The sequence below is a fragment of the Euprymna scolopes genome, chromosome 11 (genome assembly GCF_053919585.1).
Source record: "Euprymna scolopes isolate OS-2025 chromosome 11, ASM5391958v1, whole genome shotgun sequence".
NCBI classification, from domain to species: Eukaryota; Metazoa; Mollusca; class Cephalopoda; order Sepiida; family Sepiolidae; genus Euprymna; species Euprymna scolopes.
Window position 1 is genome coordinate 10,606,303 of NC_136492.1, and position 12,377 is coordinate 10,618,679.

Sequence of the window (12,377 nt, forward strand, 5' to 3'; positions counted from 1 at the left end):
TATCTGTTAATCCCTCATTTTCCAACCAAATCTTATCAAATTCACATCGCTGTTCACCGAGAGAACGGTTCACATGCATCTTCGCAGTGACATTTTAAAATACATTGTAGTCTACATTGCACTGTAGAGAACCTACTGTTGATTCTATAATAAGAAATGTATATATTAATAAAAATCATGTTTATATATGTATATATACATATATATATATATATATATATATATATATATATATATATATATATACGAGCAAACAGTTAATAAAACATGTTAAAAAACACTTTGAAAAGAGTTAAAAACATATTTAATCTGAAAAGGAAACACTAGATAAGTGGATAGTCCTTAATCCGCAGAGTTTCGAAGAAATACTTTCCTTCTCATCAGAGGGTAGGAATTAGCAAAATGCAGGATCGGACTTTGCATGCAAAAGTATTTGATGAAACAGCAAGTAAGTCAAAGATCTTACTTGAAAACAAAAAAAGTGAAGCAGAGGGAATATGGTGAAAAAAAAGGTGATTACACATGAATGGATAGTCTGGTGGAAGATAAATAATCCAGTGACGGTAAAATCCAAATGTATAACTTCAAGAAAGTTAAAAGAATTTCCATTTGCACAAGTAAAATCCAAGAAAAACCCGTAATTGGAAGAATTATATATATATATATATATATATATATATATATATATATATATATATATATATATATATATATATAAATAAAAATAATCTCTCTTGAGCTAATATTTGATCTGTCTGGTTCTTTACTTAGAACTAACGCTCGAATTATCTAATAAACCGCATAATGAAATCTACGTCACTTATCACCATCCGTTCTAACTCATTTAAATCTCCGATTTTACTCTAACCAAGTCAAAAATAGGAAGCGTGAGAAAAATAACTCTAGAAAAAACTGGTTGAATTGGTCATCACATTCAGTGAGTAATGTTTTGACAAAGACAAAGAAATCGTCGCATTTCTTGATGGAATTCTATCTTGCATCGGTGTCTTGTTGACTAGTTTTTGACCTTAAAGTAGTATTAGTTTTACCTTATTAAATTAAGTGGCTATATACGTTATCCCGTGCAATATAGAGAAAGAAAAGTAAAAAAAAAAAATACGTATTAACAGGTATCGGCAACAGCATTGCAAAAAAAGCGTAGATTAATATAGCTTTTGTATAATGATAGACACATGCTTCGATATCTTTTTAATTCATTATTCGCTGACATCGTGTGAACGTCGCCATTGCAATTGATATTAAATAAAACAGGGAAGGAAACCTAAGAAAACAAAAAATAAATTTTGATGCAAAGTAATTAAAACTACAGTATCCCATTTTAAATCTAAAACTAGCATAAGAAATATATTTATATATATTTAATCCAATACAACAGCAATACACATAGATTTGTCAGATACTAATCCAATGTTAGGGCGAAACAACGAGATAAAGATAAGTGGGTATTAAGAACACTTTAAAACCTAAGAACACTTTTTAAAACCTAAGAACACCATTTAAAACTCTTGTTCTCGAATTGTATGACCGTTTCTTTTTTTCTGACATAGGAGAACGCACCTATGTCTTTTGGGTCGGAATATAGTAATCTATAAGTATTTGCTTGTTCTTGACCTTGACGTAGAACAGCTTAGTTCATTACATCAAGTGAGTGCATGACGTTTCCCCTGCTATTACAATAAAGACTAAAAAATAACAAAAAGGTAAATATATGGTGAATCACAGGAAACAAATGTTATTGGAGAAAAGCAATTCTAAATCAATAACTAACTAAAACAAAATTGAAATTAAAAGATAAACAAACGACAATAAACACAACAGCATCTTAAGCAGGGTTTAAGGCTACCGTCACTACTCCATATCCCTTACACAACGTGGGCAAGGGGCGTTCTAAAAAATCCGTTTTCTGTGACTCACCAAATTTCCGTGACCCACCTGGTATACATGTATAAAAAATAGTTACATTGAAAAACACGCGTTTGTTAATCCAGCTTTTTCTATAATGCTGTATAAGTTATGTGCGTTTATATTATTATAGTACGTTGTTTTCTTGCATTGTGTGATCACGGAGAACGTGTGCAATACAATTGAATTAACAGAAAGGCAAGAAATAAAACATTTAAAAACAAAAAATGACATTGTGTAAACCTAAGACAACGTTAGAAAAAAACAAACACCATCTTTACTTTGCAAAGTATCTGCAAATACCACATAATTATTTGTGGAAAAAAAACGAACAAAATCGTAGAGTTTTAACCATAAAAGCGTCACTGGACACAACGAATAAAGAAAGCAGACGCAATAAAACTCGTTTGTCTTTAATAATTATTTGGCGTAACTTTACGAAAGAAATTAAAAATGTCTGTTTTTTTTTTTTTACTACGCGGCAATAAAGAAGAGGCGACATTTTTTTTACTCTTTAGAAACTAGTGATGTCCTGATGTGTGCACATACGTAAATGCTGTTTATTTTTAAGACAGAAAATCACAATCTAATAAAAAAAAGCAATACAAATTTCACACGAAACTGTGAACTTATATAAAATGTTTTCTTTTTCCTTTCGATTCCTTCCAAGGGAATTGGTGTTTTATATCCTTTCTGTGCTCTGTATTCAATTATATGGAAATACTCGAATGAAATTTAGTCGCTCTAGTTTCCTAGTTGTGTTCGCGTTTTAAAAGCTTGGTTCTTTAGTTTCACGATTCACGAGTCCAGTGACAAAGCCTTACCTGATTCACTCAACAATATTGTCTGCGTAATCCTCTCTCTGCATGTGCCTTTGTAGCATAGTCGTTAAATGCCAACACTCAAGACCCACGCGTTGTATGCATACAATGGCAAGCAAACAGTGTATCGAGTGGGTGCTGCTGTTCTTTATCCGCTCTATATTCATTTATATGGAAATATTCAAATGATCTTCAGTCGTTATGGTTTCCTGTTCGTGTTCACATTTGAAAAAAAAGATTCTTTAGTTTCACGATTCAAAATATTCGGGCCAAGACAGCACTGCATTGTTGAACATGGCATCAATTGCTTGGATATCTGTTAGTCAGCAGAAAGGGCCCGTATTGTGACAAAGTTACATCACATTTATTTATTTAATTTTTTACATGGAGGGCAATACTTATCAAGTCCCTAAAGCTACTCGGGGATAATGGTGATTGCGTGCACAGTAACCAATGTGATAGTATCGTAGTGATCGTTAGTATCGGAGATTTGATTAAGTGTCTTACTTAAGAGGGCGGTTTGTCAGAGATTTGTTTATGTTGGACTTAAAGACATCCAAGTTGTAGTCAGGTGGGAAACAGGTAAACGGAAGCGAGTTCCACAGGCGTGCACTTCTAAGAAAGAAGCTTTATTCATAGACTCTACGTTTTGATTTAGGCACCGATAAAGAGTGGGGAAAATTGTTGGCAGTGGTTTCAGCTAGACGGGTGTTTATCTCATTTATTTCGCAATATTGTATGTCTATATCGTTTTCTCTCTCTGTACCTTTGTAACGTAGTCATTATATGCAAACACTTGAGACCCACACGTTGTATGCAGGCAATCGCCAGGAAACAAATGATACAATTTGACTCACATTTTTACAGTTGAAATAGACACTTATTTAGAGGTACCTCCAGGTGCAATGGGTTGGAATATGTAAAAAGTCAATGTGATTATAAAGAATCTGTCGTGCGAACACGCTTTACGCTGTCTTTGCCCGGCCATATATAGTAAACGGCTTTCCCCGTCGCTCTCATAAAATCAGTTTACTTCTGTCCTTCTCGAGCTAGTATTTTTAACAATCTCCTCGCTATGACGTCACCTCAAACACGGTTCGGCTATTTACATGTTTACTGTTGTCGTATGCACATCCACACTATTTCTTTGGCGATGTACGATCTTAACTATCTTTAAAAACAGAAGCGTCTTTTGTATGAGCATCAGGGCTAGTCGTGTGATAATTTTTCATTAACGATAGAATTTCACTCAGTTTAATTTCAGTACATTAGTTTTTTTTATTAATGTTATGGATTATTTAGATGAGATACTATTATTTGTTATATTTGAATTCTTTAAGCAAATGAACTGGAGTATTATTTCACAAGGTATCAGTCAGTTTTACCTTGACCTTCATGTATAACTTAAGGACTAAGAAATCTTTCTATCGAACGCGGAATCTTCCCAAGATTTCAAATGGAACATCTTAGTCAATCAATGAGATTGCAAGGCTTTGTTCCGTCAGCTATTACTAAGTATACATTCGGAATTTAATTTTGAGCATCGCTTCGTATTGAAACTTATAACTTGTGCAATTTAATTTAATGGCAGATACTGTATTTTGCTAAGTCCTATATCTTCTAGATTACGACTCTTTGCGAACAAATATTGTATTAATTTTAAGCACTATAAGCCTGCTTATTTTTTTAGATGTACAAGGTTACTACTTGATAATTAAAAGCGTATCTATTAAGGAATACCGCTAACCTACTGGGCTTGGACTGGAATCATTATTTTAAATTGTGGAAGCGTCAAATAATTTTTGCAAAGTAAGAATAAAAAGTTACAACAGACGTTCATGCCATGGAAAATTAATTAAAACAATACTGTTTCTTATTCTAGGCCACGAAAAGCCAAACCGATACTGTTGTAGACCGGACAAAAGTAGCTCTCCCATAATGAAAACAGGGCCTGGCCACAAATCAAGAAACAAAACATCAGGCAGGGTACTATATCGCTATTCTAAAGTCATGACGCTTTCGACAACTAACTAATTCGTAAATATCTATGCCACTTCAAGCGATTTTTCACCGGATATAGAAACTTCAGTTACACCGCAGCAGGTACTTGTCGCGATTCTATTTTTCTCAGTATTGGAATATTAATTTATTTCTTCCAGACTGTTATTCTCATCTTTTCTTAGATGGTGTTTCACGAAGTTTGGGACAACTATTACTCTGACCTTCGTCAGGCGGTAACCACGACGGGATAGGGACTCCTAATCTCCTAACTGTATTCGCAGCAATTACTGCCGCCCATAGTTGTTCTTGTCTCCTTACGTTTTCGGCCAAGTAAGCCTATGCCCGGCTTTCGGTAGGATTGAAACCGCTATCTTCAGATAATTCTCACCTGGAACCGTAAAGATTCAATCCACTGCGCCACGGACACCGAATGACGATCAAGGTTGGATTTTTTATTATAATTTATAATTCTTATAAATTCACGTTTATTTATTATCTGATCTTCCCTGGTCGGGTCTGTACCGAATGATGTATATTATTTTTTATTTGAAATTCATTATTGAGATGAATATTATTTATTAATTTATTTATTGCGGACTATTATTCTCATATTCCTTAGATGTTGTTTCAGGACGTGGTAACCGCGACAAAATAGGAACTCCGAATCTCCTAACTGCATTCTCAGCAATTACTGCAAACCATAGTAGTTGTGTTGTCACCACATTTTTGGCGAAGTCAGCGTCAGTCCAGCTTTGGTCAGATTGAAACAGCTATCTTTTTTTTTTACATAGGCATTACCACATTATCAAGGCCAACAGGCCACTCAAGGATAAGGGTTAAAGAGTGTACAGTAGACATTGGACAATATAGTAATCATTAGTAATTAAAATTTGGTAAATTTGGTAACTTATATGGAACGGCTCATCAAGAACTTGTTTACGTTAGACTTGAACACACCCATATTATAGTCAGCCGGAAAGCAGACAAACGGAAGACAATTCCACAGGCGTGCAGTTCTAAGAAAGAAGATTTGTTCATGGAATATACGTTTAGGTTTAGCCACAGATAAAGAGTGGGGGGAATTATTGATAGTGTTTACAGCTAGACGAGTGTTTCTTGTGAAAGTTTGGCGAGGGGGCACCATAGATTGAAGCTCAGTTGAACACTTTCCATGAAAATAACGATACATCAGAGACAAACTCGCAACATCTCTTCTGTGAGATAGAGGTTGCAAGGAGGAGAAAAGGACATCTTCTACAAGGCTACGAAGTCTATTTTGAACTCTATCAAGGCAGGACAAGTCCTTTCTAGCAGCTCTTGCCCAGATGTGGCAACAGTATTCAATCCTTGGACGTACCTGGCTCTTATATAGATAGAGAATATCATCAGCAGTGAGATATTTACCGGATCGATAGAAAGATCCCACCATTTTTCCAGCGGCCTTGGCAACAGATTTGATGTACGTGTTCCATTTAAGATCAGGAGAAATGGTCAAGCCCAGAAGCTTGTCAAAACATGAGGCCTCCTGAAGACGAGAGCCATTCATTTCAATTGATGCCAGATGTGGATCAGAATGTTGATGGTGTAAAGAGAGAAGCTTGGTTTTAGATGCATTAAAAGTAACCAGCCACTCCTTACCCCATTGTACTACGTGCTCAAGATCAGAGGAGAGAGAATTGGAGAGAACTTGGTCGTTTACTGTCTTAGATGTGCTACCATAAATGGTAGTGTCGTCAGCATAAATATCTACAAATGAGGTAAGGATGTGATTTGGAAGATCATTAATTTAGATCAGGAAAAGAGTTGGGCCCAGTATGGACCCCTGAGGGACACCGGCATTAATACTGTGGGCTTCTGATTTTTGCCCCTCAACTACTACTCTTATGAACCTATCAGAAAGAAATGATTTAATAATTAAGAAGACTTTTCCAGCTATACCATAGCTAGCGATCTTATGAAGTAAACTTTTATGCCATACCCTATCAAAGGCTTTAGATATGTCAAGAGCAATTGCCATAGAAAGATTGCCACCGTCGAGAGATTTGCTAATCCTATGCGATATAACTGTAAGCACATCTGCTGTAGATCTAGCAGAACGGAAACCATATTGAGTGTCACTAAGAAGGTTATTTTTGTTGAGATGTTTGATTACTTCTGTATTTAACACAGATTCTAGCAACTTACTCATGACGCACAGGAGACTTATTGGCCTGTACTGAGAGGGGGATGAGCGATCATCTGAATTCTAAAAGCCAGGGCATACTGATGAGATTTTTCCAGGGAGATGGGAAACTATTCTCCTTAAGACAACGTTTAAACAGTTTTGTAAGTATGGGCGCTAGTTCAGGTTGAAGTTTTTTGAGTACTATAATTGGAATACCATCAGGGCCAGTTGCTTTACTCGAATCAAGGTTTTTGATTAGCTTCGCAACATCACGTACTGATATACGTATATCACATAGCGTGTTTTCTGATACAGGAGGAAATATTGGGGGTTGGCGGCCTTGGTCGCAAAGGGTAGAATTAGCTGCAAAGTTCTTGACAAATTCTCGCCTGGAACCGTAGAGTATCAACGTCTCTATCCACTGCGCCATCTACGTGTTTTGAAACATAAATATGTCTGTTTTCTACTATTTTAATATTTCTCTTATGTAAGGTGACGTGTTTGGTTGCGCCTATGTAAGATTTGTTGCATCCTGTGCATCTTAGTGCGTACACTACATTTCTTTTTCTATTCTGAATGTCTGTGTTGTTTTGGAATGTGTATACGTTTCCTGCTATTATCATTTCATAAACTCTGCGTCTCTGTTTGTTGCATTTCGTAAGCCCTTTGCAAGTGGGTTGATTGAGTTGGAGGAATCTAGGAGGTGTTTTAAGGTTTGTGGTTGGCGGTTGCTTTTTATTTTTTATTTTTTTTTTGTTTTAAGCATGTTGTTCAGTTTTTCATTGTGACTGAGAAGGATAAGTTTTTGTGTTATCTCCGTAAAACATTTTGGGTTTGTTGTATTGTATGGAATGACATCTGTTAGGATTTGTTCTTTGTTGTGCTTTTTGGGAAATATTAGTTTGTCTAGTGGAATTTTGTCTGCTAGTTGGATACCTTAACGTACTAGCAATAGTGGGTATCCTTTTTTTGCAGAGTTATTTGCAGTTTATTTAGTCAGGTGAAAGGAAGGTGTTTCTTTTGGACAAGGATGTGGGCTCTGCGTAAGAGGGGGTAGAGTATGGATTTTAGACAGTTTTGGGTGTGGCTTTTGAGGTGGGGCTATTGCTTGGTATTTGTAGGTTTGTGGTAGATGAATATAGTGTTGTTTTAAATTTTTACCAGCGTATCTAGGAAACGTTGTTTTGTTCTAGAGTGAAGTTGATTTTGCGGTATAGATTTTGGAGTACAGTGTGGAGCTCTTTGATGTACCCATGTAGTTTTCCAGAGTGTCGGCATTGTGTCCGTATTTCTGCCCTATATTTCATAAAGAGTTACTTCTAGGTAAGATAGTACGAGGTTGGCATTTTTGTACCCATTGCAGTGCCTATTATTTTGATGTAGTTATCGTTATTAAATTCGAGAGGTTGTTACTGAGGAATATATCTAATAATATGTACAGTCAGATTTCCGGATGTTTCGAATTTTAAAACAACTTCCTTGATTTTAGTTTATTATTATTATTATTATTATTATTATTATTATTATTATTATTATTATTATTATTATATTGGTGCATTTTTTTATGAAACTATATCAAATACCATATATATTCTTATATGTATATTTTGTCTCTTTTCTTCTTTCGTAATTAATTAGTAATGCTTTGTTTATATTTTTAAATTTAATATTTTTAATAGAATTAATTGTAATTTTATTTGAATTTAAAGAAATACATGTTTGTAATTACAAAAAATAACATTTTAAAATGATTTTAATATTTTGATGAAGTAAAACAGCATTATTTTTCAATTTTCTTATGTTTATATATGTTATACTTTATTCTGTTTTTCAGTCCATGGATCGTTTTATCTCGCTAATTTTTTTTTCCAATTTTAACTTCGGATTTTTACTATATTCTTCTTTTGTAACAACTATTGACTTTATAATGTTTCTATGGAACTTTACTCTTTATAGACTCCAATTAATATCTCACGATATATATATATATATATATATATATATATATGTGTGTGTGTGTGTGTGTGTGTGTGTGTAATGTAAATTATGAATATTCAAAAAATTAATATTTATGAAGTAATCTAAACCAGATGTAAAAGCTCCATACAACCAAATAGAAGATAGAGCTTATAATAAGAGCAAATAGTTGATAAAACATGTTAAAACACTTTGAAAAAGAGTTAAAAACATATTTAATCTCAACAGGAAACACTTGATGAGTGGATAGTCCTTAATCCGCGGAGTTTCAAAGAAATACTTTCGTTCTCATCAGCAGGTAGGAATTAGCAAAATAGGGGATCGGAGTTTGCATACAAATATGCATATATATATATATATATATATATATATATATATATATATATATATATATATATATGCATATCTTATTGAGCAGCAGTAATAATTCCTGTTTGTTTCTCTTGGGATCCACAATTTTGGTTTTCTTGACCAATGTTCCAACGTTCTATTCGAGTGTAAAAAGAGATTCTCTATATTTGCGATCGTTTTCGACTCCCGGTATCGTCTTAAGGCGAGCGACGATTGCATATATATATATATATATATATATATATATATATATATATATATATATATATATATGTGTGTGTGTGTGTGTGTGTGTGTGTGTATATATATATAGATATGCATGTATGTATATATATAAATATATATATATATAATATTAAAAAATATTCAGTTATAACTGGCACTATTCCTAATAGTAAATGCCAATTTTAGATGCAGACAATACTATGAATACAAGGTTAATATTACTTAAGACAGACGAAAAGGTGCTAACTGCATGGATTTAGTTATGTATTTCATTTAAAAGTCTGTACATACTCTTTTATTTCGCCAAAAATATTCCCTAGTTAGTCAACATACACATGAAAAAGAGTTTACCTCGGCGAAATGTTGGATTAATAATTTCTACGTTAAGAATAACATAGTTCAAATAATTAGAATAATGCCCACTCGTCTTCTTACCACCACTGATAATAACTGTATTTTTGTATCTGAATCGTTTAAATTTCCACGAACTGAAATGCTTCTTAAAGTGTTCTTGTCTGTGCAAGAACGGTTGTTCTCCTGCAAAGCACAACATCTTAAAATTTTAAAATAAGGTGTCAACAAATAATCGTCATTGTAAGAAATCTACATTTTGTTCATTAAATTTATCCTTTTTTTTCGGTTCTTTCACATTATTTTCTTGTACTGTTCTTGCGTGTGTAGGTGTAGTAGATTTTATGTTTCGCAGCCGTAGCTTAACATACATGTAGGGTTGTGTAATAACACCGCATCTCCACATGTCTATGGTAGGAACTTCGGTGATCGACTTCCTGTGACCTCACTGCGAAATACAAAACTAGCAGGACTCATGCAAGGACGTTGCACGGGAAAATTGAAGAACCCCACAAACTAATGTCCCCACATCTAACCTCAAATAATTATTTTAACTTGATTTTTAACTACTTATAAATATTAAATCCGTAGTTATCAACATTCCAAATGATATTAGATATGGGAATATTGGGATTATTTCATAATTATGAAATATTGTCATGAGAATATTGTATGTAAAGATTAGAGTTAGTGTTAGGGTTAGGGTTAGGTTATCAGAATATAAATGTAAAGGTGAGGATTCTTTGGGGAGGATGGGAGATGAGAAGGATTTAAATTATATTATCTGTAGATGTGAAACGCAAGTCTTAAAAACTGACTGAGATCTGGGGATCACATAGAAAGATTAATTTTGGACGGTATAGGAAGATGTGTGTAGAACAAGAGACTTTGTTGGTTCGGTCACATTTAAGTAATGTATAAAAGTGATTCGATTAGTAGATTTAGAACAGTCAGGATAAAAGGATAGATTGGCAGGGAAAGGCCAGGATTGGACTAATCAGTCACTTTCGCATCAACCGAATTCCAGAACACGACATCCATCTTTTCCATTGAGAGGACGCCAAGTGAAAAAAACATTATTTTACTTAACTGACGATCTGACGATCCATGCGTGGCATTAATACGCCTGTGGAACATTCAAAAAAGTATAGCACATGTTGCAATCTTTATAAACACAATCGCATGGAGTGTCCATTTCTGTTCACTTTTACGAATTAAGCTCAGTTATATGCAACCTTGTTCTTTTCGAGGCTTAGTGAGTGATGAACAGTGAAACTTTTTTGTAAGAGATTCTATCGAGATGTATCACTGATTGAGAATGGTTTCAAACATGAATAGAACAGGCAAGCTAAAAAAGAGGAGGAAACACAACATGAGAGCGTTAAAAGAGCAAGTGTCATTTCAACTATAAATTAACTAGTAATAATAAATTATGATACATATCACATGAAAACAGTGCCTAATCCAGTGAAATGAAAGTCAGATATAGCCTTATGTACGATTTTAACCTGAAATGAATTGCACAGTGTTATTAGGTTGGCTGGTTGGTTGTTTTTGTTTTAAGGCATATCAACCCTTTTCAGTTTATTTAATACCGAATCCAAAGATTTTGAAGAATTTTTTTTTAATAGAATATATTTGCTGTTTTCAAGTCGGTTTCTATTTAACCCATAGTTGGGACCCTAACAGGTACTACCACTCCGGGTCAGAATAGACCTGGGAGCAATGGCAATTAAAGGGTAGCTCCAGACTCCCCAAAGCCCGCAAATTGAGGCCTCACCATTGGATATAGTTTAAGATCAGGACCCAGTGTTATTAGACATAGGAACATGAAATTTGATGCACAATTTTTATAAGTTATCAGATTTCTTATTTGTACAAATCAAAATCATGTTTAATGTTTTATCTTCGTTTTTTCTTGTTTATTTTTATTTTATATTCTAAACGAATTAACAGCAAGAACTCGCCAAGCTAGAATCGCGTTACTTTTTGTCTCTTACTTTCTCCCCTCCTCATTTTCTCTTTCGCAATGATCTCGCGCTATATCTCTTATATTAATTACTTGATTTTAAATGCACAAATACTTCACAGCAGGAACTCGTCGATCTGCAACCACAACGAAAGACGTTTAGGTGGCTTTTTTTTTCTTAATAACTGGTGATTTATGAGTTAAAATTATTTTCCTCAAAAACCATAGTAAAAGATTTACGTACGTGTAAACATAGCATGTATATGTATTCTTTCATACGCTGGTGTCTGCATATAGTTGACATTATCTCGTTTCTTTTTTCAATGTATTTGTGAGTTAATCTCGCTATGTGATAACAGTAATTAAATTATGATATCTATTTTAGTGTGGTTTCATTGGTATTGCACTGATATACGTAATCTACATATCTATAAAAGTAAGTATCAGTGTGAAGACATTCTCAACCTACACATTCAACGAATTTTTAATCTACAAACATGAAATCTGGTATATAGCGTAAGCAGACATGTAGAAAATTATTTAGTCGGTTTTAATCCAGAAATAGAGACTGCTAGAGGGTCTCTATTAAAAAAAA